The sequence below is a fragment of the Macrotis lagotis genome, chromosome 2 (genome assembly GCF_037893015.1).
Source record: "Macrotis lagotis isolate mMagLag1 chromosome 2, bilby.v1.9.chrom.fasta, whole genome shotgun sequence".
NCBI classification, from domain to species: domain Eukaryota; kingdom Metazoa; phylum Chordata; class Mammalia; order Peramelemorphia; family Peramelidae; genus Macrotis; species Macrotis lagotis.
Window position 1 is genome coordinate 194,056,705 of NC_133659.1, and position 8,710 is coordinate 194,065,414.

The 8,710-nt window shown below is 38.2% G+C and overlaps 1 pseudogene; it reads right to left on the reverse strand.

Annotated features, from left to right (window-relative positions):
* Position 1: 1 nt before the first annotated feature.
* On the reverse strand, positions 2 to 5,008 carry LOC141512063 (uncharacterized; annotated as a pseudogene).
* Between the last annotated feature and the right edge of the window lie 3,702 nt (positions 5,009 to 8,710).

Consider the following 8,710-nt stretch of genomic DNA (forward strand, 5'->3'; position numbering starts at 1 on the left):
GCTAAACTTTGACAATTCTCTGATGTCTAATTAGATCTGATCTCTGTCAGAAGGTTTTCCCACACTCATATTGATAGGACTTTTCCCCAGTATGCATTCTCTGATGTTGAATAAGACTGGTGATCCCACAAAAAGCATTTTCACACTCATCACATTTATAAGGTCTTTCCTCAGTGTGGATTCTTTGATGTTCGGTAAGAACTGATTTCTGAGTAAAAACTTTCCCATAATCATCACATTTATAGGGTTTCTCCCCAGTGTGAGTTCTCTGATACTGAATAAGGCCACTTTGACTGAAGGCTTTCCCACATTTATTACATTGATAGCATTTTTCTTTGTGGTAGATTTCTTGATGTGAAACAAGAGATGAATTGTAAACAAAGGCTTTCCCACACTCACTGCACTCATAGGGTTTCTCCCCTGTATGTACTCCTTGATGTTAAACAAGGATTGAAAAGTGATTAAAACTTTTTTTATACTTACTACACTGATAGGATTTGTCTCTAGTGTGAATTTTGAGGTGATGAAAAAGACCTGTCTTTTGAATGAAGCCTTTCCCACATTCATTACAATGATGTTTCTCTCCAGTATGAAGTCTCTGATGTTGATTAAGGGTTGACTATCAATCAAAAGCTTTTCCACACTCATTACATTTATAGGGTTTCTCCCTAGTGTGGATTTTCTTATGTCAAATAAATACAGTTCTCCCATGAAAAGTTTTTCCACCTTCTTCACATTTGTAAGGTCTGCCTCCAGTATGAATTCTTTGATATTCCATAAGCTAAGAATTCTGAGTAAAGGTTTTCCCACACTCATCACACTCATAAGGTTTTTCCCCAGAATATATTCTCTTATTTTCAATAACACTCGGGCTCTTAGTGACGTTTGTTCCATTTTCATCACTCGTAGACTGTTTATCTCCTAAAGGATAACCTCAGGAATCTTCTTTTCCCCTCCTGCTGTTCATAGATTTTGTCATACTCAGGACCCATAGGAATTCTTTTATTGTTTGTCAGCTATGTCCCTAATTGTTTTCATTTCTTCAAAGTTTTCCTTGCTCAATTTTTCATGCTCACTTCTGGTTTCATCATCTGAAACTCTCTCATGTAGGGTTTGGGGCTTTGGTGATTCACATTTGAACTGGGCTGTCACCTCCCTCAAAGACATTTCCTGTCCATGTATAATATCCTGAGTCCTGCTGTTCAGGTTCATCAAACTCTCTCTCCAAATCCTCCAGCACAGTCACTGCCTCCTCTCCACTCTGTGGATGATGTTCCTGCACCCAGATCTGAAGCTCCTCAAGCAGAATGGTTAGAAATTGCTCTAGTACGAGAAATTCCAAGACCTGTTCCTTTGTGTGTATCTGTGGTCTTAGTCATCGGTGGTAGAGCTCCTGGAGTCTGCTCAAAGCCTCTAGAGGCCCAGAGGTTTCTTGGTAGCAAAACTACCAAAAGCATAGCCAGAAAAATTCTCTGGTATTAAGATACTTTGGCAGAATGGAATCTTGTCTGAAATTATAACCTTCATTCTCAATTTAACTTTTAAAATTCTCTCGTGGTATTATTGGAGTCTAGTGTCCCAGAGGGTTGTCATCTTAGGCCTGAAGAACACTGAAATTCCACTCTAGTACACCACAATGTGTCTGCTGATTCATTGATTTCTGTAAATAGTGATACAAGACCACCAGGCAGATAGATAAACCAAAGAGAAAAGGTTCTAATCAACTAGTGTCTTTTGTATGTGTACCCACTGGCTACTTGAGTTCAGTTCTGTATATGTGGACTCATTATTTAGACTTGGGAAAGCAAGGGTGGAAAAAATAAATAAAAATTTATTAAACAAGTTACCACACATAAGAAAATGATAGGAAAGTTAAGAAGAGTTTAAGCAAAAGCCATGTGGATTTGGCAGGTCAGTTGGCAGGCTCAGCTGAAGTTTGGAAAAGGGGGGGGAGAGAGAGGGAGAGAGGGAGAGAGAGAGAGAGAGAGAGAGAGAGAGAGAGAGAGAGAGAGAGAGAGAGAGAGAAGGACAGGCAGCCACAAAGCTTGGGTTAACCAGGTCACATGGTGAAGCCCTTGGAGCTTCACATGGTTTAATGAAGAGCCAGAAGACAGCCCATACTTCTGGATGGGAAGGTGGAAGAAGCAAGAGATATGCTGGTATGTTCTATTAGGGTTTTTTCCCAATCATGTTTGAATCTTTGTGATCCCATTGGGGGTTTTCTTGGAAGAGATACTGGAGTACTTTTGCCATTTCCTTCTCCAGATCTTTTGACAGATGAGGTAAACAGGGTTAAGTGACTTGCCCAAGGTCACAAGGCTATTAAGTGTGTGAGGCTGGATTTGAATTCAGGAAAATGAGTGTTCCTGACTACAGGTTCAACACTTATAACCACTGAGCCACCTCACAGTCCATAATACTGGGCATACAAATATAAAAGTGGAACACCTCTGCCTTCAAAGAGCTTATATTCTGAAGGAGGAAATGGCATATACATAAATAGGTTCATACAGATATGATATATGCAAAATTGGCACAGTAGATAGAGCATTGATCCTGGAGTCAAGAAAATCTGAGTTCAAATCTAGTCTCAAATATTTACCAGCTGTGTGACCTGGGAAAATCACTTAACCTCTGCTTCAGTTTCCTCATCTATAAAATGGGGATAATACGAGCCCCTACCTCCCAGGGTTGCTATGAGGATTAAAAGAGTTAATTGTAAAGCTTTTTATACAGTGCCTGGTAAATGTAATCGTTAGATGAATGTTAGCTATCATTATTATTACAAAGTAATTTGGAGAGGGAACATAATAGCAGCTGCCTGGACTAGTTCAGCAGACTCTCAGTGGGTCTCCCTCCTCAAGACGCCTACCCAAAGCAGAGGGAGGCATTCTAAAGCCCAGGACAAAGTGACTTTATCACTCCCCGTTTAATAAACTACAAGGACTCCTTATTACCTCCCTGTTACCTAGAATCATCCTTACACTCTTGGTTTGACTTCCTTAATTTCCTATCAAGAGACAGTTGCCTCTTCTCCCTCTTCCTCCTCTTCTTAGAATGGAAATACTTTATTAAGATTTAGCCCAAGGGTCAGCAAAGGAAGAGTATGATCCAGATCGACTTGCTGCTTATTTTTGTATGGACCATGAATTAAGAATTTTTGTATGGACCATGAATTAAGAATAGTTTTTATATTTTTTAAATAATGAACTTAATAATTCTTAATTCATTGGCCATACTGCATGTATTTTGCCTGCCCTGATATATAACCCTTTCCATTTGTTCAAATATATTTTTAAATTTCTTTTGTATCCTGTGTTTGTATTTCAAAGAGTAACTTCACCTCTGATATTTTAATCACTAATACTTGAAAATCTTCTATCCCATTAAAAGTTGATTTTTTTTCCCTGACCCTCAACGTTTGTACATAAAGTCATTCTTATTTATAAGCTTTTACTTTTGAAATTTTCTCTCCATTACATAGTAGCTGATAGGTCTTGTGTGATCCTGACTGTAGTTCTTTTGTACTTGAACTTGAAATACTGTGTGCAGTTTCTTCTTCCACCTGGAAGGCCTAGGTTTTGACATTTCTAGGAGTTTAAGTTTTGACATTTCTTCCACAAAACAGAAGTCAATGTATCTTTTCTTAACCTTACCCTCTGGTTCCAATAGATCTGGGCACTTTTCATTTATGATTTCATGAATATGTTATCAGGATTTGTTGTTTTTTTCTTTAATGAGTCGTGATTTTTACCATGATTCTTTTTTATTTAAAAGTTTTTTTAATATTATGCTTCATTCTGCATTCAGAAAATATCAGTTCTTCCTCTTCTTCCTCTTCCCTTTTTCTTCTTCTTGTTCTTGTTCTTCTTCCTCTTCTTCACCCTCTCTTCCTTCTTTTTTTATCTCCTCTTTCTTCTCCTTCGTCTTCTCCTTCACCTCCTTCTTCTCCTCCTTTTTTTTTTTTAAGGTTTTTGCAAGGCAAATGGGGTTAAGTGGCTTGCCCAAGGCCACACAGCTAGGTAATTATTAAGCGTTTGAGACTGGATTTGAACCCAGGTACTCCTGACTCTAGGGCCGGTGCTTCATCCACTGCGCCACCTAGCCGCCCCTCTTCTTTTTTTTTTTTTAAGATTTTTCAAGGCAATGGGGTTAAGTGGCTTGCCCAAGGCCACATGGCTAGGTAATTATTAAGTGTCTGAGGTCAGATTTGAATCCAGGTATTCCTGACTCCAAGGCTGGTGCTCTATCCACTGCGTCACCTAGCCACCCCGTCCTTTCTTCTTTCTTCTTCTTCAGGCAATAGAGTTAAATGACTTGCCCAAAGCTAGTAAATATCAAGTATGTGAGACCAGATTTCATCTCAGGTTCTCCTGACTCCAAGGTGGGTGCTCTAACTACTACATCACCTAGTTGCCCCATTTATCATGATTCTTAAAGTTCTTTTTGATAGTAGGTGCCTAATAATTTTCTTCTATTTAGATTTTTTAAAAAAATTGTATTTCTTATTATCTGAAGGAATTGAGTTGTTTATTTGATCCTAATTTTTAAGGTTCTTGAGCAAAATTTTGCAACTTTTTTTCCTGAGTCATTTAAGCTCTTTTCAATTCTTCTTTGCAATTCTTTTATTTAGCTTATATTTTCATTTTTATCTCTTGCTTCATTTCTTTTGGATATTCCTATGACCAAACCATTTTATCCTCTTAGTCTCTGTTTTAAGTTGTAGAATTATTCTCTTGTTCTGGGTGTATCTATTGGGAATCTTTTGACTCAAAATATTCCTCCACCACATTTGGTAGTTTATGTTTTCTCATATCTCTAGCCTTAATTCCTGACTTTGAATTTTGTGCCAGGGCCAGGTTCTGCTCAATTCCAAACTTTTGGCTGAGAAAGTTAGACCCTTTTTGTTTCTGACCCCAATCTCCTGGGTTCCTGTCACTGACTTTATCTTCTCTGGTGTGTCTGCACTCAAAATTCTGGCAGGTTTCAGGTGCCCTGAATCATCCATGTTTAGAACACTTGGTTTTCAGGGCTCTTTGTGGTATCATCAGGTCACATTATTGTATACCTCCTGTCCCCCTTGGAAACACTGCAGTCAGAGCATAATTGTGCTCCTGTTTCTATCCCTATTCTTGTCTCTGCATCCACAGTCAAAGTGCTACAGGGTTCCTAACCCTTTGGGATATCTTTATCTGCTTATTCTCAGTTTCCTGCCCACAGGGCTCAGTAGGCTGGAGGCCTTATGTATCCAGAGCATGTTAGACTTCAAATTGTTTATCTACAACACACTAGCTTCCCTACTGGAAGGATCCTTTAGCCTCTGGCTGTCATTTTCTACAGTCTCCTGGCTGGATGAAACCACTTAGAGTAGTTTCTCTTTGGATTTCTTAATCATTATTTGGTTTGGTGCTATTTTTGGAACTTTGATGGAGTATATATGGGATGGTTGGACTCCTCTGTGACCTTTCATGATACCATCTTAACTGGAAGTCTGTTTAACATTTTTATCAAAGACTTACATAAAAGCATAGATGGCATGCTCATCAAATTTGTAAATGGTGCAAGTCTGGGAAGGAGAGCTAATACACTGAATTACAGAGTCAGGATCCAAAAAGAGCTTGACAGCAAAAGTATTGGACTGAATATAACAATCTAAATAAGGAGAACTATAAAACTTTATGCTTGGATATGGTAAAAAAAAATGAACTTCACAAATACAAGATGGGAGAAGCATAGCTGGGGGCAGTTGGTCTGAAAACTACTTGGGCCTTTTAATGGGCTTCAAGGTCAATATGAATCAGTAGTGTGATGGGGCAACCAGAAAAAGTCAATGCAACTTTAGGCTGCATTGGTCAGGCAGTGCTTGCAAAAGTCAGATGAGGATAGCCCCCATAGATTCTTCCCTTATCAGATCTCATCTGGAATATTGTGGTCAGCTCTTCATGCCACAGGTTAAGAAGCATATTGATAAGCTAGAGAAAGTATCCAGAATAAGTTAAACAAAATGAAAGGTCTTAAATCTGTGCCATCTGGGGATCACTTGAAGCAACTGGGGATGTTTATCTGAGTGAAGAGAAAACAAAGCAAAAGTGAGGGGGGAGGGGAGGACAAGTGATGATCTGCCTAACAGTACATCCAATTCATATTTCTCCATCTTACTCACAAGGATATTCTGAGAGATGTTGTCAAACTCATTGCCAAAATCCAATTATATAACATAGAGATATAGTGTACCCTTTTTGGATGTGGGAATAAACTTTTTAGATATAAAGATGCCTTTTTAACATCACAAATTTCACAGATCTCTACATGATAATATTTGCATTCATAATATATATTTTGGTTTCAATAAAGGTCAAAATAACAATGTTTGGAGAGAATATTTATTCAAGGACATGCCTGGTCTTTCAGAAAAGGAAATTAATTTAGACTGACATGACTGTTTTCAGTGAATCCATGCTGGTTCATAATGATAATCAATTCCCTAAGTGTTTGTAAACTGTTATTTTAATTATGATTTCTAGAATTTCAAAATTAAAATCAAGCTCATGGGTCAAAAAATTTGAATAATCCAGTTTCTTTTTTTCTCTTTTTGAAAACTGGAACATTTGCCTATATTCTGAAGCATTTCTACTATTCTTTTTTTTAAGTTTATTTATATTTATTTTATTTGTATACAAATGATGTTTTTATACATTATTAAAATATTCTTGTTTAAGAGCAAACATAATACCTCCTCCCCCCCAAAAATATAGACCCTCATGAGCAATAAAGTAAAGGAAAGAGGAAAAAATTAAAATTAAAAAATAATAATAGGGGCAGCTAAGTGGCACATTGGATGGAGCACTGACCCAGGAGTCAGGAGCACCCAAGCCCAAATCCAGCCCCAGACAACCAACAATCACCCAGCTGTGTGACCCTGGGCAAGCCACCCCAACCCCATCTGTCCTGCAACCCCCCAAAAATAACAATAACAATAATAATAATAATAATAATAATAATAATAATAATAATAATAAATGTGCTTCAGTCTGTGTTCCAATACCACCAGCTCTGTTGTGGGTGGATCATATTCTTTAGGGTAAGTCCATCACAAAAGCTACTTCCATAATTTTCCACTGTTGCCATTGTTGATCGCAACCCCCTCCATTTGTACTTCCCCACTACCATACACTATAGTTTCTCTCTCCTTTCACTCTGTCCCTCTTCTTAAATGTGCTATAGGGTAGCTGAGTCACACAGCAGACTAATCACTGGTCCTGGGGCCAAGAGGCCTCGAGTCCACCTACCACCCCTAAGGCCCAGCAACCACCCTACCCTGTGGTCCCAGACAGGCTATCCAATCCCATCCCTTTGCAAGAAGTAAAAAAGAAAATGTGCTATATCTAACCACTCTCCCCTGCTGTCTACCCTCTCCTCCATCACTCATACCCCCATCCCCCTTTCCCTTTTCTCTCCTTCTTATTCTAGATGCCTATACCCCATTGAGTATATATGCTGTTTCTTCTCTGAGCCACCTCTGATGAGAGTGAAGGTTCCCTTATTCCCTCTTGCCTTCCCCCTTCCATATCACTGCAATAGCTCATTGTAATAAAAAATCTTATTATATGAAATATCTTAGCCTATTCTACCTCTCCTTTCTCTTTCTCCCATTACATTTCCCTTTTAGCCATTGACTCCATTTTTACAATATCTTCAAACTCAGCTCTCTCCTGTGCTTCATAAAAGCTCCTTCTACCTGCTCTATTAAATGAGAAGTTTCCTATGAGTATTATCAGTATCATTTTTCTATGCTGGAATACATGTAGCTCATCATCATTAAGTCCCTCATATTTTACCCTTCTCCTCTGCTCTCTATGCTTCACCTGAGTCCTGTACCTGAAGATCAAACTTTCTGTTTAGCTCTGGCCATTCCAACAGGAACATTTGAAATTCCCCTGGATCATTGAAAGTCCATCTTTTTCCCTGGAAGAGGACATTCAGTTTTGCTGGGTAGTTGATTCTCTGTTGCATTCTGAGCTCTTTTTTCTTCCAGAATACTATATTCCAAGCCCTACGAGCCTTAAATGTAGTTGCTGCTAAGTCCTGTGTGATCCTGACTGCAGCTCCACAATATTTTAATTGTGTCCTTCTGGCTGTTTGTAATATTTTCTCTTTGACTTGGGAGTTCTGGAACTTGGCTATAATATTCCTGGGAGTTGTTTTTTGCAGGATCTCTTTCCAGGGGATATCAGTGGATTCTCTCAATTTCTATTTTGCCCTCTGCTTCTAGGATATCTGGACAATTTTCCTGTAGGAATTCTTTAAAAATTATGTCAAGATTCTTTTTCCTGATCATGACTTTCAGATATCCCAATAATTTTTAAATTATCTTTCCTGAATCTGTTTTCCAGATCAGTTGTTTTTTTCAATGAGATGTTTCACATTTTCTTCTAATTTTTCATTCTTTTGGTTTTGAAGTATTGTGTCCTGACTTGACTTCTCATGAAGTCAGTAGCTTCCTTCAGCTCCATTCTATATCTGAAGCATTTGTTTTCCCTCAAAGAGCTTTCTTATCTCTTTTTCCATCTGGCCAATTCTGCTTTTTAAAGTATTCTTCTCCTCAATAACTTTTTGAACTGTTTCATCCATTTGGCCTAAGCTGGTTTTTAACATGTTATTTTCTTCAGTATTTTTTTGGATCTCCTTGACTAAGCTGCTGACTTCTTGT